This window comes from Phyllobates terribilis, unplaced genomic scaffold, assembly GCF_046119375.1.
Source record: "Phyllobates terribilis strain yellow unplaced genomic scaffold, ASM4611937v1 Scaffold_19__1_contigs__length_20705806, whole genome shotgun sequence".
NCBI lineage: Eukaryota > Metazoa > Chordata > Amphibia > Anura > Dendrobatidae > Phyllobates > Phyllobates terribilis.
The window spans coordinates 9,547,565-9,571,603 of record NW_027362779.1 but is presented as its reverse complement, the minus strand read 5'-3'; positions in this window follow the sequence as shown (position 1 = coordinate 9,571,603).

Here is a 24,039-nt window from a genome sequence, read left to right as displayed (position 1 = left end):
TGCTGGGCCCTTGATACCATTACTATGTGGCCCTTACCCCTGATATATAGGAGCTGAGTACAGGCGGCTGCTGGGGCCCCTGATACCATTACTATGTGGCCCTTACCCCTGATATATAGGGGCTGAGTACAGGCGGCTGCTGGGGCCCCTGATACCATTACTATGTGGCCCTTACACCTGATATATAAGGGCTGAGTACAGGCGGCTGCTGGGCCCTTGATACCATTACTATGTGGCCCTTACACCTGATATATAGGAGCTGAGTACAGGCGGCTGCTGGGGCCCCTGATACCATTACTATGTGGCCCTTACCCCTGATATATAAGGGCTGAGTACAGGCGGCTGCTGGGGCCCCTGACACCATTACTATGTGGCCCTTACACCTGATATAAAAGGGCTGAGTACAGGCGGCTGCTGGGGGCCCTGATACCAGTACTATGTGGCCCTTACACCTGATATATAAGGGCTGAGTACAGGCGGCTGCTGGGGCCCCTGATACCATTGCTATGTGGCCCTTACACCTGATATATAAGGGCTGAGTACAGGCGGCTGCTGGGGCCCCTGATACCATTGCTATGTGGCCCTTACACCTGATATATAAGGGCTGAGTACAGGCGGCTGCTGGGGCCCCTGATACCATTACTGTGTGGCCCTTACACCTGATATATAAGGGCTGAGTACAGGCGGCTGCTGGGGCCCCTGATACCATTACTATGTGGCCCTTACACCTGATATATATTGGAGCTGAGTACAGGCGGCTGCTGGGGCCCCTGATACCATTACTATGTGGCCCTTACACCTGATATATAGGAGCTGAGTACAGGCGGCTGCCGGGGCCCCTGATACCATTACACTGGTGCCTTGTTATTAGGTCAATTCCATTATAAAACATTGTATCCGTCATTGTTGAGCTCTGCTGGGACTGTGTATCCCGCCTGCATTGCATAATGGGGCCCCTGAATACTCTGCACATAAGGGCCCATAGCTCTAATTATGTTGTTTGCAATAGTCGCCCTCCTGCCACCCTGTAATATCGGGTCCCTGCCTGGTGTGGCCCCTATGACTTAATGTCCCCCTGTAAGTGCAGTACACCAGTTATCAGTCTACACGGCCAGGGTCCGGGACCCCTGTTGTTTTTGTTCTGGCTTTGTAATATATGTTCATTATCAGGGCGCCCTCTTCTCAGATATCCATCTAATCATCCGTCTGTCTCATCTATATTTGCCATATGGAGGTTTCCAGAAATAGGGCAGAACCTACTGGACTTCTGTGAAAGTTGACGAATCTGTTGAGCGCGGCTGAAGCCTCCTGGGAGCCGAGGTAAAATCAGTGGCCGTGGTAAAATTGTGGAGCGGTGGGGTCTGAAAAAGGAATCATGGCTATAAGGACAACGTTTGCACAAAGTGATTTCTTTCCTGCCCAACAGCCACTGTGTAAAACTGACAAAAATGCCCCCATCTATCCATCCATTCATCACTCTCATACTCTGTCTATGCAGGTATGTATCTCATCATTCTTCCTTACGGAGTTTCACATTGACCAGTCGGGGCTTTGGTCCGAACTCCCCCACAAAACTGGATTCGGTAGTGTGACGAGGCCATAGGCTTAGTAGACTGCGCCTCCAGTAGGCGTACACACCTGATGCACGACAGAGGGCACATTCACTCTGTCTGGACCATTATAGTCTATGGCCACGTCAGATCATATGCCCGAATCCCGTTCAGGTAAAGGCTGCAGCAGGTGGCTGCTGCCTTCTGTGCCCCTCTCCTCCGCCACTGCCATTCCCCCCAACACTCAGAGCCACAGTGTATGTATATATATATATATATATATATATATATATATATATACACTACTCAAAAAAATAAAGGGAACACTTAAACAACAGAATATAACTCCAAGTAAATCAAACTTCTGTGAAATCAAACTGTCCACTTAGGAAGCAACACTGATTGACAATCAATTTCACATGCTGATGTGCAAATGGAATAGACAATAGATGGAAATTATTGGCAATTATCAAAACACTCTCAATAAAGGAGTGGTTCTGCAGGTTGGGACCACAGACCACATCTCAGTACCAATGCTTTCTGGCTGATGTTTTGGTCACTTTTGAATGTTAGTTGTGCTCTCACACTAGTGGTAGCTTGAGATGGACTCTACAACCCACAGAAGTTGCTCAAGTAGTGCAGCTCTTCCAGGATGGCACATCAATGCGTGCTGTGGAAAGAAGGTTTGCTGTGTCTGTCAGCGTAGTGTCCAGAGGCTGGAGGCGCTACCAGGAGACAGGCCAGTACACCAGGAGACGTGGAGGGAGCCGTAGGAGGGCAACAACCCAGCAGCAGGACCACTACCTCCGCCTTTGTGCAAGGAGGAACAGGAGGAGCACTGCCAGAGCCCTAAAAAATGACCTCCAGCTGACCACAAATGTGGATGTGTCTGCACAAACGGTTAGAAACCCACTCCATAACGGTGGTATGAGGGCCCGACGTCCACAGATGGGGGTTGTGCTCACAGCCCAACACCGTGCAGGACGCTTTGCATTTGCCACAGAATACCAGGATTGGCAAAGTCGCCACTGGCACCCTGTGCTCTTCACAGATGAAAGCCGGTTCACACTGAGCACATGTGACAGACGTGACAGAGTCTGGAGACGCCGTGGAGAGCGATCTGCTGCCTGCAACATCCTTCAGCATGACCGGTTTGGCAGTGGGTCAGTAATGGTGTGGGGTGGCATTTCTTTGGAGGGCCGCACAGCCCTCCACGTGCTCGCCAGAGGTAGCCTGACTGCCATTAGGTACCGAGATGAGATCCTCAGACCCCTTGTGAGACCATGTGCTGGTGCGGTTGGCCCTGGGTTCCTCCTAATGCAGGACAATGCCAGACCTCATGTGGCTGGAGTGTGTCAGCAGTTCCTGCAAGATGAAGGCATTGAGGTTATGGACTGGCCCGCCCGTTCCCCAGACCTGAATCCGATTGAGCACATCTGGGATATCATGTCTCGCTCCATCCACCAACGTCACGTTGCACCACAGACTGTCCAGGAGTTGGCGGATGCTTTAGTCCAGGTCTGGGAGGAGATCCCACAGGAGACCATCCGCAACCTCAGGACATTACATCAAAGTTGAATGAGCCTGTAGTGTGTTTTTCCACTTTAATTTTGGGGGTGACTCCAAATCCAGGCCTCCATTGGTTAATAAATGTGATTTCCATTGATGATTTTTGTGTGATTTTGTTTTCAGCACATTCAGCTTTGTACAGAACACAGTATTCAATGAGAATATTTCATTCATTCAGATCTAGGATGTGTTATTTCAGTGTTCCCTTTATTTTTTTGAGCAGTGTATATATAAATATACCAGGATGGGGGATATTAACAGAATTGGGGGACATTACCCCTATAACAGTGTAAGCAGCAGACCCCCTCCCCCTTAACAGGGCATAATGACCACATTTTTTGCTTACATTTTTTTTCTATTTTCCTCCTCAAAAACCTAGGTACGTCTTATGGTCCGGTGCGTCTTATAGTCCGAAAAATACGGTATATGCATTCAGCATATATATACTACTAGCTATTGAACCCGTTCTACGCCCGGGTGGCGAGCATTTTTATTGGTATATGGTCTCCCATGCTGGTATGTGCTGCCCCCCTCCTTGTATTTGTGCTGCCCCCATCCTGTCCCCACCATACAATCCTGGTATGCGTGGTACCCCTCACCCCCAATCCTGGTATGCGTGGCACCCCTCACCCCGAATCCTGGTATGCGTGGCACCCCTCACCCCCAATCCTGGTATACGTGGCACCCCTCATCCCTATCCTGGTATGTGTGGCACCCCTCATCCCTATCCTGGTATGTATGGTACCCCTCATCCCTATCCTGGTATGTATGGTACCCCTCATCACTATCCTGGTGTGTATGGTATCCCTCATCCTGGTATGCATGGTACCCCATCCCTCATCCCGGTATGCATGGCACTCCATCCCTCATCCCCAATCCCAGTATGCGTGGCACCCCTCATCCCCAATCCCGGAATGTGTGGCACCCCTCATCCCCAAACCCGGCATGCGTGGCACCCCTCATCCCCAATCCCGGCATGCGTGGCACCCCTCATCCCCAATCCTGGCATGCGTGGCACCCCTCATCCTCAATCCTTGTATGTGTGGCACCCCTCATCCCCAATCCCGGTATGCGTGGCACCCCTCATCCCCAATCCCGGTATGCATGGTCCCCTCACCCCCCAATCCTGGTATGCGTGTTACCCCTCACCACCCAATCCTGGTATGCGTGGCACCCCTCACCCCCGCAATCCTGGTATGCGTGGCACCCCTCACCCCCCAAATCCGGGTATGCGTGGTACCCCTCACCGCCCAATCCTGGTATGTGTGGCACTCCTCACCCCCCAATCCTGGTATGTGTGGCACCCCTCACCGCCCAATGCTGGTATGCATGGTACCCCTCACCCCCAATCGTGGTATGTGTGTTATCCCTCACCCCCCAATCCTGGTATGCGTGGTACCCCTCACCCCACAATCCTGGTATGTGTGGTACCCCTCACCCCCAATCTTGGTATGTGTGTTACCCCTCACCCCCAATCTTGGTATGTGTGTTACCCCTCACCCCCAATCCTGGTATGTGTGGTACCCCTCACACCCAATCCTGGTATGTGTGGTACCCCTCACCCCCCAATCCTGGTATGTGTGGTACCCCTCACCCCCAAGTCCTGATATATGCATGGTACCCCTCACCCCCCAGTCCTGATATATGCATGGTCCCCTCACCCCACAATCCTGTTATGTGTGGCCCCCTCATCCCTTTCACACTGTACACACATACACAAAAAAAAAAACAGTTATACTCACCTTTCTTCTCTGTACTCCAGCGCTGCTGCGTCCTCTTCTGCCAGAGGCCGGGGGAGGAGTGCGGCGCTGGAGCACCGCACTGTCCGGCGCCATTTTGCTGAAGACACACTGTAAATGTGTCTTCAGTAAAATGACGCCGGATAGCGCAATGCGCATGCGTCAATCTGACGCCTTCACTCCGCCCCCGGTCTCCAGCAAAGAGAGGCGCCGCAGAAACGCTCCTCCCGGTCAGGTAAATATGTAAGTATGGCGCCGGAGATCGCGGTATGCGTTCAGTGTCTACGCATCCCGCGATCTCCGGCGCCATACACCTCCTCTTACCTGTAACGGCTGGATGCCTGCTTCTCTCTGGAGCCAGGCTGCGCATCACGCATGCGCAGTTTATCGAATCTTCAGACAAAGACACGCATGCCGCCTTATATATACTATGGTAGATCGGCCCACTCAGTTGCACACAGAAGTAGCCACCGGAGCGCCGTCTCCTTAAGTCTCTCACTGGTTTATTTGTAGATGCTGCATAGGCCAGTGAGGAGTTAGCAAAAATAAATACGTGCTTTCTGACCTAAGGAAAAACAAAACATAACATACAGCCGTGTTGCTGTGGGGATCTGCCCGCTCAGGAGAACAACCATCCACTAGTTCAGCTTTTCCTTCTTAGGACACAAAGCGCTGGAGTTCCTCTCTACAGCCCTACTGAACACTGAATGCCTTAGAAGGACGACTATATACATCCTAGTCCCCACCCTGGGGTGGAGATATGGTGAATGACCTCCCAACCCGTTCTATGGTCGTTCACAAAAACCCAGCCCTTAAAATGGCCGATTAATCCCTCTCAACACATAGTATGCTGGTGTAAAACTTATGGGCTTCAAATCACTGAAGCTAATAGCCTCAGTGAAACATACCTCCCCTCCAGCACTTTGCCAGTGACTTTGTCACCATGTATATATAATCAGCATACTGTATATATATTATAAGCATACTCTATATATCCTTTTAAAAGCAGAAGTGTCAATAAATTATTTTTATCAGTTAACAAAATGCAGAGTAAAGTTTGATGGATGAACCAAGATCTCAGTAATAATAATTGTATTTTTTTTTTATTAATATTAGGATAGAAGGGAGGGACAAAACCAGGAACAGAATCAGTAGGCAAACTCATAGTCAGGAGGACAGCCGGGGTCAGATACCAGGTGATCAGTAACCGCCACGTCTGCGAGCAGTATGAATACCGCGGAGCCTGGTGACAGAGGTGATACTGAGATTGTCCGGGCAGAGATGTAACAGTCAGAAGGCCACCGGTAGATGGTGAAGGTCCTTCTGTACAGCTCCAGCAGTGATGGTGGATCTGCTGGACTTCAGGGCGCTGGATGCGGAGGTTTACCGTCTTTTAGATGTCTCTAGGGGAACGGTGACAACACGCAAATACGCGAGCAGCCCTGGATAATCCATGCCGGCAGGATGATAAGATCCGGCGGAAGATGGAACCTATGAGAAGAGAAGGAAATATAATGTAAGTGATGGGACTCCATATGACATGATACTACTGTGCGGTCACTGTGGCCGGACGGCAGAGGAATCTCATCACACAGAGGTCAGGGATCATCGTCAGCCATCATACATGTGACAATCCCATCTCCGACAGATGACATCTGCTCCACATGAATTATTCTCACTGACGACATCACACAACATGGAGATGACTCTCACACTTACCTCGTCTCTTTTTCCCCTTTTTCCCATTTTCTGATTTTTCGTTGTCAGCTGGAAATTCTGATCAGAAAGAAGAAAAAACAACAACTCACTAAAGACATATTGTTATGGGATCTGCTTTGTATCGCTCCTGTATATAGTACATAGATTGTTCTAGTCCTGTCCCCTATAGTCCTGACAATCTGGTATTACACAATAGGGCAGAATAAGTCCTATATACCGGACATGACCTCATATGAGGGGCATTAGATGTGTCACTAATATGGAGCAGTGAACGCCCTGTGTGCCGCCATATGGTGCATCCCTAATGAGCGATATTCTACTATAGGAGACGATATCTCATTATGATGGCGGAGGTTACTGGATGCAACAATGTATCACAGAATCCATGATAATACTGTACAAAATTACAGAAATGGAGACACAGTATGGGCCCATGGGCAAAGTAATTGGGTTCCTTGAAACATGGATAACATAGGAGACCCATTAAAGAAAAACTATGTGGAAATATTTCACCCTTGATGACAACATTCACATTGTTTGTGCTATAGACATGTACATACCTGACAATGGGGACGAGGACGGCAAGCTGGTTATAGCATCGTCTCTAGCAGATTCAGGAAAAGATCCTTTCTGCCTGTTAGGAAGAAGAAAAACGTGTAAATCACAAGTAAATTCAGTATAAATGGGATTGTCTCACTAGAAGAACCCCAACTATAAGGCTTAATAGGACATATGAAAGTCATAGTGGGGAAGTCTCCTGCTCAAAACTACCTTCTATGGAAACAACTAGCAACAATGGCCGGCATGTAATACTACATATCTCCTGCAGTGTGGGCAAAACTAACAATGCCTGACCGGCAGCAATTATGGGTTGTTATCTCCAGCGGATTCTGAAGCCAATAGCCAATGACCGCTGATCATGGGGCGGTGGATGCTGCATTCAATATTATGGTATTTATGTCCTATATTTGGTATTGTGCACATATATTAGCCTGGAGCTCCCAATAATGACCCCATAATCTACTCACATATCTGAGATGTTTCTGCTGGATGCCGGGGTACACTCTGGAGGAAACTTGATTGCGTTGGTACAGAGCTAAAAAAGGACAAAAATAAGATATGAAATTCAATTTTTTACTTTTAGAGGTCTTTTAATGTATTCTGGATTTATTGATCACTTACTTTAGAAAGCCTTTTAGAGGATGTTGTAAAATTTTGGAAGAAAAGGCTCTCATTATCCTCACTTGTGTCCTTCTCCTCTGAGACAATAGGCTTGTTTGTATCAGCATGATCTACAAGACATAGGTAATGAAGTGTTATTAGCGGTTGTCAGTATAACACAGTCACCATTTATCACTACTATTAATGGGAACCGATTGTCACATATTATTGAAGACGAGACAAACAGCCGCTTAGTCTAGATGACGTCTTCTACTTACTGATAAATAAGCTGGTGTCCTCATCTGAAACAAGCCGAGGAATGTACTCTGGCTTCTGACTTAGAAGGTTTTCAAATTCTAAGTCACTCAGGAATGGATAACTCTTGATCTCAAATGCTCCTCCTGGAAAAAGAAAAACAAAAGTGATGCGGACATTGTTAGAGGCTGCTCCATATCTGAACAGTATATCTTAATCTTAAGTAATGACAAAACCGAAGGAAACAAACTGAAAGTTATATTATGGAGAACTAGAAATAGGCAAGCAGATAGAGAAGTGCTGATCCTCATGGACAGGAGCGAAGAGTCCTCGTTGTAAAAAGTGAATATTAATACTAATAAAGTATATCAGTTACCTGTCCCAAGTCTTTGTGCAGGATTTGTTCTGAGCAGGTCATTAATAAGGTCCTGAGCATCGGGGGGAGGAGCGCGATCCCAATCCCAAATTATGTCTCCTGTTATATAGAAAATTACAGAAAATAAAACCTCTGTTTTGGACTGTAAGATAAAGTAGAGGAAATAACTAAATTCATGTAACCAGTCAAAGCAATGATCGGATTATTCTACTTACCAGTGACAATATTTTTATAGAGCTCAGATAGGGAATCCCCATGAAATGGTACATATCCCACCAGAAACTCATGCAGGATGATTCCCATTGACCACCAGTCGGCAGGTCTTCCATAGCCTTTCTTCAGAATGATTTCTGGGGCCATGTAAAGCGGGGTGCCACAGTCCTGGAAACCAACAGAAGGTAGAAATGAGAATCGATGAAATTATTATTATGAAAAGTTCTCGACATAAAAACTCAATGACAGAAGATAAAATATCAGTTGAAAAGTTCTCTAGAAATGAAGAACGTAGAGAAGAGACAATAGTGTGATGAGATTTGTAAAGAACCATCTAAGTTCCTGTAAGTGATGCCAACCTCATGGTCCTGGAACTCTCTGGCGATGTCCTCCAATGATTCCTTGTGGGTGTTGGTTTCTGGTATCATGACACCAACTTTTGAAATCCCAAAATCGGCGACTTTAATGTGTCCAGCCGGTGTAATCAGGAGGCTGTGAAAGAGAAGATGGTTTTAGGCTCACGGGCTGTGTGGTAATAAATGATAACTTTCCCCCCTTTATTAAACTATAGGGGGCACTTACTTCTCTGGCTTCAGGTCTCTATGCAACACACCATAGCTGTGCAGGTATTCCACAGCAAGTATCGCTTCAGCAAAGTACAGGCGGGCCAAGGGGACAGATAAAGGACCCCTGGTGCTTAGGAGGGTCCCACAGTCTCCACCTATAGAAGAAAGGAAATATGAGCGGTGAGGGGTTTATACAGCAGATCACCATGATGGATCATGAGAAGTGAGCGGAGACATTGGGGCAGGAGAGAATATATACAGATATAATGTATAGAGCACAGAATATTAGTCTGAGGTCATGGTGAGATGTCGTCCATGTCACTAATAAAGTGATGTCTCATCTCGTCTACAGCTGGCGATACTGACGTGCTCAGTGCGGACATACAGGGAGATCACACACATCAATGACTTTCCATAATATCTATAGTAAATGCTCTGCGGGGATGTAACCGTCCACGGGGACAAGTCCTAATGATATGAGCGCTGATAAGATGTCAGCAGACATGGGCTGAATATAATACATGTACATGTCCTACCTCCTACATACTCCATGACCATACACAGGTGAGATCTAGTAGGGAAGGAGCAGAGCATGGAGGTCACAAAGGGACAGTCAGCGAATGTCAGGATGTCCCTCTCCAGATAGGCCCCTTCCACATGTTTTGGAGTATCCAGGTCCCGCTTGGCAATTTTCTTCATAGCGAAGATCTTCTGTGAGTCTTTATGGTGAACTAAGTGGACGGACCTGGAGAGAAGAAGAAACCATGGTTTATAGTGAATCCTTATTAACAGTCCGTCTATAGAAGTCATTATATGATCTTCTGTTCTAATGTTTAATACCAGAAGTCCGACCATTACTAGAAATCCACATCTAGAAATACATTAAATAATACTACATAGATCATCTATGGGAGGGTCTGCACAATGCCACGTCTGCCGGACCCTCACCCAGGTCACATTATCACCTATGGGAAGTCTGCACAATGCCACGTCTGCCGGACCCTCACCCAGGTCACGTTATCACCTTTCACCTCAGATCATGTCCCTATGATAAGACTGAATGGCAAAGCACAGAGGATGAAGCATTATCATAGGGAACCCTGAGAAATGTGGCTTATGCTAACTGAAATCTCACCCAAAAGATCCGCTGCTGATCAGCTTAGATGTTTCGTAGTCGCTCATACGCGGCTTTCTCGCCGGGATCAATGATTCCATCAAGTCCTAGAAAAGAAGAAGAAGAAGAAATGATATTAAGATCTAGAAGCTGCTGGAGAAAATCTCCAGATGCAGAAACGTCTCCTCCTATATTATGTCCCAGCTGATGTCACTGATCCGATAGGTGAGCAGAAACCTGCTGACGGATTCTCTATAATATAAACGCTATTATCTAATGCAATAGTGTCATCTCCTCTAATAATAGAGGCGCCCCCTGGTTATATGGGGGATAATACTGGACGGGTCATTCACACCCCGTGATCTGGTGATACACAGACATCTACCTCTATAATACTTACACCGGCAGGTTCTTGGATCTCCGGGATCTCTAAGATTACACTGTCAGGATCCAACAGCTCAGTTGTTTCTAAAATAGCGATAAAATGATGAGGAAATAAAATGTATTAGAGGATATTAATCCTACAGACATAATACAGCAATATAATGGAGAAATGACTATTCTGTATGGAGGACTATATGGGGCCATTATTCTTTATGGAGGACTATGTGGGGCCATTATATTGTATGGAGGACTATGTGGGGCCATTATTCTGTATGGAGGACTATGTGGGGCCCATTATACTGTATGGAGGACTATGTGGGGCCTATGATTCTCTATGGAGGACTTTGTGGGGCCCATAATACTTTATGGAGGACTATGTGGGCCCATAATACTGTATGGAGGACTATGTGGGGCCTATTATTCTCTATGAAGGACTATGTGGGGCCCTTTATACTCTACGGTGGACTATGTGGGGCCCATAATACTGTATGGAGGACTATGTGGGGCCCATTAATCTCTATGGAGGACTATGTGGGGCCCATTATTCTGTATGGAGGACTATGTGGGGCCCATTATTCTGTATGGAGGATTATGTGGGGTCAATTATCCTGTATGGAGGACTATGTGGGGTCATTATACTGTGTGGAGGACTGTGTGGGGCCATTATTCTGTATGGAGCACTATGTGGGGCCATTATTCCATAAGGAGGACTATGTGGGGCCATTATTCCTTATGGAGGACTATGTGGGGCCATTATATTGTATGGAGGACTATGTGGGGCCATTATTCTGTATGGAGGACTATGTGGGGCCTATTATTCTGTATGATGGAATATGTGGGGTCCATTATTCTGTATGGAGCACTATGTGGGGCCCATTATTTCGTATGGAGGACTATGTGGTGCCCATTATACTGTATGGAGTACTATGTGGTGCCCATTATACTGTGTGCCGGACTATGTGGGGCCCATTATTCTGTATGGAGGGCTATCTGGGGCACGTTATTCTGTATGGATGACTTGTGGGACCCATTATTCTGTATGGAGGACTATCTGGTGCCAATTATTCTGTGTGGAGGACTTTTTGGGGCCCATTATTCTGTTTGGAGGACTTGTGTGGCCCATTATTCTGTGTGGAGGACTATGTGGGGCATTATTCTGTATGGAGGACTATGTGGGGCCCATTATTCTGCATGGAGCACTATGTGGGGCCCATTATTCTGCATAGAGGACTATGTGGGACCCATTATTCATTATGGAGGACTTTGTGGGACCCATTATTCGTTATGGAGGACTTTGTGGGACCCATTATACTGCATTCTGGTTGGCTCGTGACTTTTTCCAAGTTTTTCATTTTGGCTCTCTGTATGTTTGATTACAGAGTGGAAAGAGTAACTATGACATTATCCCCTGTTCTCTATAATATCCGGATATCTCCTGTAGAAGGTTGTGTGATCGGCTCACCTGTAGTCAGATCGCTGCTCGGCCCCGGCTGACTCGTATTAGGGTCAGGGGTCTCTGGGGTCACATTTTGCTCGTCTTCGATGTCGCCTTCTGGTGTCTCCTGATTGATAGAATATATAGAATTACCACGAGGAACCTTCCACTAAATCACCAAATCCACAAATCAGGAAGGACTAAACCCGCATTTACAGACACACCAACTGTAACTATACAGATCAGCCGCCATCATGAGGACTTTTATCAGATAGAATGGATTAAGATGAGGTAACATTGCAAAAACATTAATATGGATAATAGAGGGAGACAGAGGCGGAAATACAGACTTCCCACCACTGAGCTGTGACTACATCAGCAGAATACAGACTGCCATCAGCAGAGACAGGCGGCCATATTACCTCCTGTGCTTGCCAGGAGCTGACAGGGAGGTCGATAAGATCTAACACCAGATCTTCTGATATCTGGCTGGTGATCTGGAGAAGATCAGAAAACAAGGACGTGTGATAGAGAAGATGATGGATCCTTACCGGGCGTTCCGATGAGCGGGCCGGACCTTCCAGTACACACAGGACTTTTTCGGCCAGTTCTTTAACAAAAGACAAATCTCCATATTGAGATCTTTTTTCAGCCTATAAAGAAGAAAAGAAACACAAATGAATAATCTCGAGATGAGAAAGATCACAATGAAGGCGGCCATTGTATCTGACGTCTGCTCCTCTCTGCAGATACATTGACTACATATCTGGGGTCTTGTCCTGTTTTATATTGGAAGAAAGAAGAAGCTTCTATCCCACCGTTATTATCCATTATTGTGGAGAAGATTTGTGCGGAGCGTCCACCATTTACCTGCTGTAGTAATGTCCTGATGTTCCATAGCGAGAAACTGCAAGTGCTCAGTCACTATGGAGCCAACAACGGCAGCCATGACCCTGTGTAGATTGTACACAGTGACTGTGAGCTCTGATGTCATAATGGCCGACCATCACTAGTGATGTCATCATGGAATCTTGTGATGGAATCTTATAGCGGCGGCTCTGCACAAATACATGCTGCCAAGCAATATTTAAAGTGTGTGGGGGCTCATGCTGTATATAGGGGGCTATGTGAGGGCTCAGCTATTTATAGCGGGCTATGTGAGGGCTCATACTGTATATAGAGGGCTATGTGAGAGCTTGGCTGTATATAGTGAGCTATGTGAGGGCTCATACTCTAAATAGGATTCTGTGTGTGAGCTCATACTGTACATTGGTGCTATGTATGGGCTCTTACTGTATAAAGGGTGCTGTGTGTGGGCTCTTACTGTATATAGGGTATGTGTGTGGGCTCTTTCTGTATGTAGGGGGATGCCAGCACACTTAATTCTGCTCAATATTAAGTAATACAGTTAATAATATAAAATATAATTCATATGTTAATATTGAGCAGAATTAATTTCAGCCTATTGATTCGGCCTACACAACAGTCACATTTCTCATGTGGCCCCTCAGTGATATTACTTTCCCACCCCTGCTCTATTATGTATAGCGCTCTGTTATGTGTAGTGCACCCGAGCACCTGCATGTTAATCGCGTGACTTATCACATGATCTATCAAAGGCAATTTTGTGACATATCATTTGATACATCGGGTGCTGGGAGCCCACGGCTCCTAAACTGCCCAGGGCCCTGGCTACTCTTAATCAGCCCCTGCTTCTATCCCACCATTATTATCCATTATTGAGAAGTTTTATGCGGATCTTCCGCCACTTACCTGCTGTAGTAATGCCCTGATGTTCTGAGGTAAATCCGTCAGATACTCTGAGGTGAGATGACCTCGGTGGTATTTGGTCAGGCAGTCTCTTACGAGCTCCATCACCAGCCGGTGAGTGAAGCTGAGGACGCCATCGGGTGGTAGAAGCACAATCTCAGGGCGATTGGTGGTAAGAATCTCCCATAGAGCTTCTACTTGAAGATTGTCCAAAAGTAATTCAGCCATAGAAGCTGCAAGTGCGATCAGTCACTATATATAATAGCGAGAAACTGCAAGTGCGCTCAGTCACTATGGGATAGCGAGAAACTGCAAGTGCGATCAGTCACTATAGAATAGCGAGAAACTGCAAGTGCGCTCAGTCACTATGAAGCCAACAAAGGCAGCCGTGAACCTGTGTACATTGTATATATAGTGACTGTGAGCTGTGATGTCATAATGCCCGACCATGACCTGTGATGTCATCATGGAATCTTGTGATGGAATCTTCAAGGAATGGCTCTACACACATACATGCTGCCTAGCAATATGCTTTTTTGGCCGTCCTCTTTTATTTCCAAATACAACACAACCAGGATAAGGGAATGTTCACACGTTGCGTTTTTGCAGCATTTTTTTCCACACCAAAAACCAGGTTGTACTCAGGAAAAACACTGCATACAATCCACACTTATTTGCTGTGTTTTTGCAGTGTTTATACTTGTGGGTTTTTTTTTTTCATTCATTTGAATGGGTGAAAAATGTTGCAAAACCCCTGAAAGAATTAACACCCTGCAAATTTAAAATAAAAAAAGGAAAAAAACGCAGCATGTGAATGAGACTTTAGAAATCTCATTCACTAAGCTGGTACTGTAAAACGCAGTGTTTTAGCAGCAGAAAAATAACCCTGAAAAAAATGCCACTTGTGAACATTCCTCAAAGATATAATAGTCATATTATGGGAAATATTGTGTATATTTATTCCTCGCGTGTCTTTTTTTACCAAATAACATTTACCTCATTGGTTGGAGAGTTTACTATTAACAACTGTGACAAATATTGAAGAATTAATGATAAGTGACCCAAGTGATCAATCATTTACGTCATTAATGGTGATGGGCGAGCACTAAAATGCTCGGGTGCTCGATGCTCGGGTCGAGCACACTGGAATACTCGGCTGCTCGACCCGAGCAATGAGCCCAATGTAAGTCTATGGGAAACTCGAGCATTTTTCAGGCGGCTCCCCCCGGCGGTCTGCAGAGGGCCTAAAAATTGCCCAAATCGATGGGAACAGTGCTCAAATGACATGGGAACAGCATGGGGAAGACCCCTGGAAGCATTTCTGACTCCCAGGTCACTGCTGTCAACAACGTTGTCAGAAATATTTATGCCACTTTTACGGACTCACAATAAAACATACAAAAACGAAACCAAAATGGATTTTCCTGGGAAGTATGTTAAGGAACATCCTTTCCAGGGTTCTGACTTGTATATAAGGGAAAATAAATAACCAAAAACAAAGATACTCCTCCACACCTTGGGCTATGTTCACACGTAGCGTTTTTGATGCGTTTTTGCACTTTTGCATTGCTTTCAACCAACACAAATGCATTCACCAGGAAATGTCATTTTAACATTTTACAACCTTATCTGGCCATGTGTTGTGTGACACGTCATCAGACACATGCATACAGTGCTGAAAAGACATGGGAACAGCATGGAAGCATCTCTGACTCCCAGGTCACTGCCTAAAAGTGTGCCCATCATAAGAGATGCTTGGCGCATGCGAAGATGCCTCCCGCCATGGACCTGTCGTTACAGACTTGCAACAATCACCGTCCACGTCCTTGTCCCTCCTCAGCGTTCAGTTCCTTGGAATGCAAGTGCAAGTATGCAGGCAGCCACCCACCTACCCACCGGCTGCAATACTATACTGACAAATTTTTGACAGCTACTTGCACTTGAAATGTAGCCTTTTAGGCTCGTGGAGGCAGAAGCTTTTCATAACCTCATGTCGGCGGCGGCCGGGTGTCCATACTCTTTCCCCAGCCACCACTATATTTCCCGGTATCGCCTCTGCCTTCCACAAGCACGGGTCCCACAACATTACCCGTGCCCTCCCCAGTGCACTTACTGAGAAGGACCGCCTAACCACAAACATGTGGACAGGTGAACGTGGCCAGGGACGGTACATAGCCAGTCCACAACTTTTTTTTTGCTGACAGTTGTATTTAGCTCGGTGAAAGGACTGGCATAGAGGGAAACCGTATCTAACCTGGGTGTCATTTCTCCCAGGAAGTCCTGTAATTCAGCTTGTTGCAGAAGCAATGGCAGTCCGTCCAACATCAACTCGCACTTGTCGGTGGTGCTTTGACACACACACATCTTTCTTTTCGCATTTTATTTCTTGAATACAGAGTTGGACAATGGCCTGATCTGTAATGCTTTTTGAGAAATAACATGCATAAGCATGGCCGATCCACATTAAAAAAGCAGCCACAGAGTGTCCGGAAACCTTCCCCCACAATTTTATTAGCCAGGGCAGCTTTTCGGCAGGGTTGGACGGGCCCACCAGAGAACCGGAGACTACTCCGGCGGGCCCTGGCTTCTCCTTCTGGAGAGTTCATAGTGCCGAGGTGAGGCCATGATGATGATAGAGGCCACCATCTGCTTAGTTTTCTGTTACTTGAAATGCAAGTGCAAGTATGCAGCCATCCACCCACCCACAGGCCGCAACACTAAACTGCCAGATTTCTGGGCAGCTGCTTGCACTTGAAATATGGCTTTTTAAGCTCGTGGAGGCGGAAGCTGTCCACAATCTTATGGCGGCGGCGACTGGGTATCTATACTCGGTCCCCAGCCGCCATTATTTTTTCCGGTATTGTCTCCGCCTTCCACAAGCATGGGTCCCACAACATTACCCGTGCCCTCCCCAGTGGAAGGACTGCCTAACCACAAACACGTGGACAGGTGAATGTGGCCAGAGACGGTACGGAGCCAGTCCACAACTTTTTTTGCTGAGAGTTGTATTTAGCTCGGTGAAAAGACTGGCGTAGAGGGGAACATCATACTGTGTGTGGGGGAATGTACTGTGGGGGCATCATACTGTGTGGGGGGAATGTACTGTGGGGACATCATACTGTGTGTGTGGGGGAATGTACTGTGGGGACACCATACTGTGTGTGGGGGGGAAATGTACTGTGGGGACATCATACTGTGTGGGGGGAATGTACTGTGGGGGCATCATACTGTGTGTTGGAGAAATGTACTGTGGGGGCATCATACTGTGTATGTGTGGGAATTTACTGTGGGGACATCATACTGTGTGTGGGGGAAATGTACTGTGGGAGCATCATACTGTGTGTGGGGGGAATGTACTGTGGGGACATCATACTTTGTGTGGGGGGGATGTACTGTGGGGGCATCATACTGTGTGTTGGAGAAATGTACTGTGGGGGCATCATACTGTGTATGTGTGGGAATTTACTGTGGGGGCATCAAACTGTGTGTGGGGAGGAATGTACTGTGGGGAATCATACTGTCTGTGGGGGGAATGTACTGTGGGGACATCATACTGTGTGTGGGGGAATGTACTGTGGGGACATCATATTGTGTGTGGGGGGAATGTACTGTGGGGGTATCATACTGTGTGTGGGGGAATGTACTGTGGGGACATCATACTGTGTGTGGGGGAAATGTACTGTGGGAGCATCATACTGTGTGTGGGGGGGAATGTACTGTGGGGACATCATACTTTGTGTGGGGGGGATGTACTGTGGGGGCATCATACTGTGTGTGGGGGAATTTACTGTGGGGGCATCATACTGTGTGTGAGAATTTACTGTGGGGACATCATGCTGTGTAGGGGCATTATATTGTGTGTGAGGGGGAATATACTGTGGGGGCATCATACTGTGTGTGTGGGAATGTACTGTGGGGGCATCATACTGTGTGTGGGGAGGAATGTACTGTGGGGGCATCATACTGTATGTTTGGGGGGAATGTACTGTGGGGACATCATACTGTGTGTGGAGAAATCTATTGTGGGGACATCATACTTTATGGGGAGGAATGTACTGTGGGGGCATCATACTGTGTGTGGGGAGGAATGTACTGTGGGGCCATCATACTGTGTGTGGGGGGGTGTACTGTGATGACATCATACTGTGTGTGGGGGGGAATGTACTGTGGGGACATCATACTGTGTGTGGTGGAATGTACTGTGGGGACATCATACTTTGTCGGGGGAATGTACTGTGGGGGCATCATAATGTGTGTGTGAATAGCTGTTTATCATCGTACAATGATTGAATAACGGGAGCAGATGATTTATAAAAAGCACTGAATTATATGGTGTGGATTTGCTGCTACTGTGTCACCCCAGGCCTGGATGCCACAAACTTGTAAGGCTGTGTCTGAGAGCAGGAGGGAGGTTCTCTGGTCATGGACCATTAGCATGCAGCACCTCCTGTCCCAGGCCAGTAGGGGGAGCAGGCTGCCCCTATAAAAGCTGGTACTGAGGGCAGGGTTAGGGAAACCAGGACCCACTTCTGAAGCATCCAGAAGGGTTCCCAGAAGAGAGGGACAGGTCAGCGGCAGCTGAGGAGTCAAGGAGGCTAAGGAGGAACAGCAAGCCAGGGACAGAGGCGACGAGAGCTGGTCCTGGCTGAGAGAGAACAACATACCGGACACTGGGATCCGAGGCTGTCAGAATTGCAAGTCCTGCAGCAGATCATCTACTTGCGAGGGATTTTAGGTCCCTTGGCCTAAGAAGCCTGGAAGCTCCGCCACACAGAGGGACCGGTACAGCACAGAGAAGCTACAGGTACCTAAGGCCCGAGTCGCAAGTCATAAAGGCGTAGTACACGGCCAGCTCAGGGACGTGGGCTATCATACCACTAAAGGGGGAGATAGTCAGCAAGGGCAGAGAGAGAACGGTAGGCCTACCCACTCACCCTGACCAGTGGAGCTCGCCCGAATGCCCTCAGACACCCAGGTCCATTCCTCCCTGTACTCCTGGTGGGTCTGTGCCCCGAGCAACTACAGAGTCCAAATGAAGATCAAGATGACCTTGAATCCGCAGAGGACAAGGAAGAGATGATCAGCACAGTTCTCGGAGAGTTCCCCCGGACCTGGACTCAGATAAATGGCGCAATACTGGTACCCGTCCTACACTTCCTTCAGCCTACCCAGCAGGAGCCTACCGGAGAGCAAGAAGAGCAAGTGACTCGCCCCCTGGGCCGTGGGGCACTCGGATCCGGGCAGTGGGGGAACGATGGGAGTAGTAGTGGCAACCCGGTTCCGTGGCTCAGGGTGGTCAGGCCAGTGGTAGTCCGTTATGTGCTGATGTTTATGTCTGACTATGCCACCCGTGGATTGCGGTTATTAGGAACCGCCGCTGCATGCAGACCGCTGGGGCTGATGAGGTGTGCAGCTAGGGTAGTGTGACTCCCCACGGGAAGAGTGCGGCCCCAGGGCAGTATAATGGATGTTGGGAGTGATGGTGGTGAGAGTCCCAGTACCGGTAGTGCTGGAGGCGCGAAGGAGCACACAGACAATAGGTTGCAGTCCAGGGTCTTTACTGAAACAGGTAAACTGACCCATAAACAGTCCCAGCTAGGAGGGGACCTGGATGTCTGAGAGCAACGGGGAAATTGGCCCTGGTCAGGGTGAGGGTGTAGGCCTACCGTGCTTTCTGCGCTCCTTCTGGCTATCTCCTCGTTATAGGGTAACAGCCCACGTTTCCGAGCTTTCCGTGTATTCTCGCCTGTATGGCCTGCGACGTGGGTTCCTTTCTGCTCCCAGCCTTGTACGGCTTTACTGGTCCCTTCGGTTGTGGCAGGGCCTCCAGGCTTCTTAGGCCAAGGAATATACAGTCCCTTGCGGACTGGTTCTCTGCTGGAGGATGTGGAATCCTCCCAGCCTCAGACACCAAAGTCTGGTAAAGTCAGTCTCTTATCTGCCAAGACAGGCTTGCTTCGCCTCTTGTCTCTGGCTTGTGGCTCTCCTCCTGCCACACTTCCTCTTAGGTGCAGTGCAACTGTCTGTCCCTGTTCTGCTCTGGGACAAGTCTCAATGCTGAGACAGGCCATCCAGTTCTCCCTAACCCTGCCCCCAGCACCAGCTTTTATAGGGGCAGCCTGCTCCCCCTACTGGCCTTAGACAGGAGGCATTGCATGCTAATGTTCCCCTAACTAGAGAACCTCCCCCTTGCTCTCAGACACAGCTTTAATTACACTTGTGGCATCCATGCTAGGGTGACACATTCCCCCCTAGTGAAATTTAGTACTCCGGGACTAAACAATATACAAAGACAATATGCATACCATAAAACATTAGTATACAAGTGACGCACAGATTGAGTTCTTAAGGTCACAGTGTGGTCTGTGACCAGGTGTCCATATCACCAACACAACGGGGAGCCTTAACCAGGTGGGGGTCTGTCCTACCCCAAGTCCTTTACAGTCTTAGTTCATTCCTTGGTTAGGCTCCGAACGCAGTCCATACAAGGTCCTGGTTATAAAAAGTCCATAACCTGTGAGTCCTTAACCCACTGTCTGGTGGTGGACCAACCTGGCTTTCCCCACTAGCGTTAGGGTTACAGCTACCAGCTGGGTGTACAGGTAGGGCAGGCAGCTGTCTGCGGGTTCTTTGGCTTACCGCAGGCATGGCAGGCTCACTGTCAGCAGAGGGTTGACTCTCCTGGGCTGCTGGTACAGGCTCTTCTGCCTCTGGAACCGCTTGCTCCTCTTCACTTTCCGGCTCTGGTGTTGGTTGTTGCTGTGCCGGTTGCAGGAAATGCAGGACAGGTACCACTATGGCATCATTTATGCGAGTCCAGGACTGAGGGAACTCTCCGAGAACGGTGCTGATCATTTCTTCCTTGTCCTCTGCGGGTTCAAGGTCACTCTGATCCTCTTCTGCACTACGGAGTTGCTCGGGGCATCTTTTGAGGTGGTCTCTGGAGACAACACTAGTGGTTTCTCCTCCGTCCTTGGTGATTACGCACACCTTTGGGTTGTCGTGGTCAGACTGCAGTACGGTGTAGGGTTCCCTTTCCCACTGGTCGTCCAACTTATGTAGCCTTCTTTTTCGCTTTAGGACTTGCTCACCAGGTTCTAGGGGACCAGCAGGGGCGTGTTGATTGAAGAGTTTTTCTTGCCTCTCTCTCACCTGGGCCAGGCTCTTCTCCACACTCTCCTGTACCTTCTTGTACTGCAGTTGCCTTTCCGTATCCCAGTCCGCATCCGGGGAGGTGTCCTCAGGTATTAGGACTCCCATCTCCAGGTCTACGGGCAGCTTACCTGGTCTAGCTCGCATCAGGTAAGCCGGGGTGCAGTTTGTAGCATTCACCGAGATATTGTTGTATAGGTCTATTAGGTCCGGCAGTTTTTCTGGCCACAGGCTGCGTTCCTCCAGGGGCAACGTCTTCAGGAGATCAATGACTATATTGTTCATCTTCTCACACATCCCGTTGGTTTGTGGATGGTAAGGCGTTGTCCGAATCTTCTTACAGCCATAGAGGTTGCAGAACTCCTGGAAGATTTCAGCCTCGAACGCTGGACCCTGGTCTGTCAGGACCTGTTCCGGATACCCGTGTGGATGGCAGAAATATTGCTGGAAGGCTCTGGCCGCTGTTTGGGCTGTCAAGTCCTTTACCGGGACCACCATGAGAAAACGTGAATAGTGGTCCACGATTGTCAGGGCGTAGATGTACCCTGACCGGCTTGGAGCCAACTTGACGTGGTCTAGAGCTACCAGCTCAAGAGGCTGCGTGGTGACGATGGGCCTCAAGGGTGTCTTCTGGCTGGTGCGGTCCTTCCTCCTTAGGTGACAAGGGCCACAGTCTCTGCACCACTTTTCTACAGCTCCTCTCATGCCGACCCAAAAGAACCTTCCTCTTAGCTGGAACTCCAGTTTCTTCCAACCGAAGTGTCCCGCTCTGTCATGGTAAGCTCCCAGGACCATAGCTGCATCCCGCCTTGGAACCACGACTTGCCAGGTCAGCTCATGCGTCCGGTGGTTGACAATCCTTCTGCACAACTTGCCTTCGTAGAGGAACAGCTTGCTCTTCTCTTTCCATAGCTGCTTGGCTTCCTCTGGGGCATCTGGATCTAGGCGGGCGTCTTCCCGGGTCAGCAGATCTTTCACCAGGCGGACTGCAGGGTCACTATCTTGGGTCTCGGCCCAGCTGTGGTGAGGTAGGGGATTGATCATCACGGTTGTTAGATCCTCCTCTTTCACGCGGTGGGAGTATTGAGCGACTCCATACCGGTGAAACGCGGGGAGTTCTACCTCCTCCAGCTCTTCTGGGTCTTCGTCACCTTCAGGTAAGTGAGGCATCCTCGACAGGGCGTCTGCGTTGGCATTGGTTTTGCCGGCCCGGTACTTCATCACGAAGTCATAGTTGGAGAGACGGGCCATCCACCGCTGTTCTAGGGCACCCAGTCTTGCATTGTCCAGGTGTGTCAACGGGTTGTTGTCCGTGTACACGGTGAACTTTGCGGAGGCCAGGTAATGCTTGAAGCATTCCGTCACGGCCCACACCACCGCCAAGAATTCTAGCTTGAAGGAGCTGTAATTCTCCGGGTTCCTCTCGGTGGGTCTCAGCTTCCGGCTGGCGTACGCGATCACCCTTTCTCTGCCCTGTTGGTTTTGGGACAGTACGTCTCCCAGTCCCACATTACTGGCGTCTGTGTGGAGGATAAAAGGCTGGCCATAATCAGGGTAGGCCAGGATCTCATTCCCTGTGAGGGCCATCTTCAACTGGCGGAAGGACTCCTCTTCCAGTTTATCCCACTTGAAGGGTGGCTTTTGACTCCTGGACTTAGACTGTCCGATCAGGAGGTCCTGCATAGGAGCTGCCATCTTGGTGAACCCGGGGATGAATCTTCGTTAGTAGCCTACCAACCCGAGAAACTGTCTCACCTCTTTGATGTTCGAGGGGCTTGGCCAGCTCTTGATTGCCGTGACCTTGTCAGGGTCGGGGGCCACTCCTTCCGCGCTTACCACGTGCCTTAGGTACTGGACCTTTGGTTTCAGCAGGTGACACTTCGATGGTTTCACCTTCAGGCCATAGCCTGCCAGGGCTTCGAACACCTCGGCCAGGTGCTTGAGATGGTCCTCGTAGGTCTTCGAATAGACGATCACGTCGTCCAGGTAAAGGAGGACCGTCTCGAAGTTTCGGTGCCCTAGACAGCATTCCATCAGCCGCTGGAAGGTCCCTGGTGCGTTGCAGAGCCCGAAAGGCATGCAGTTGAATTCGCTCAGTCCCATCGGGGTGGTGAAGGCGGTCTTCTCCTTGTCAGCCTCTGCCACAGGAACCTGCCAGTACCCGCTAGTAAGGTCCAAAGTAGAAAACAAGTTAGCTGATTTTAGTGCGGCTAAAGACTCTTCTATTCTAGGCAGCGGATATGCGTCTTTGTGGGTGATACGGTTGATTTGTCTATAGTCGACGCACATTCTCATGGTGCCGTCTTTCTTTTTCACCAGAACCAAGGGGGCTGCCCAGGGGCTACAGTTGTCTCTAATGACCCCAGCTTCTTTCATCTCTCTTAGCATGCCCTTTGCGTTCTGATAATGTGCAGGGGGTACAGGTCGGTGTCTTTCTTTTATTGGTGGGAGGCTCTCTGTGGGGATGTGGTGTTCTATCCCTTTTACTCTGCCGAAGTCTAGCGGGTGCTTACTAAAGACTCTCTCGTACTCCTGTACCACCCGGTAGACTCCTTGTTTTTGGTGCAGGGGAGTGGAGTCAGCACCCACGTGGAGTTTCTGGCACCAGTCCTCCTTTTGTTTCTGGGAGCCATTACCCTCCGCCTGTGGAGATGGAAGCAAGGGTTCCACGGCCCTGATAGCTTTGTGTTCGACAACAAACAGTTTGGCGAGTGTAGCGTATCTGGGTAAGTGTACTTCCCTCTCCCCAATGTTGAGGATGCGGACGGGCACCCTCCCATGACGGACATCAACCACCCCACGGGCTGTCAAAATGGTGGGCCTGCTGTCTGAGTACACGGGTTCTACCATGGCTTGGTAGTCTCTACCTCTCAACCCGATTGCAGTCCGACACCAGATCATCATTTCACTTTTGGGAGGCATGGAAATGGGGAATGGGTCACTCAGTCTTACGCTACCGATCTCACCACCAGACAGTTCTACCTGCTGCCGTCTCATCAGCGCTTTTATCTCCTTGTTGAGGACTCTCTGTTGGCT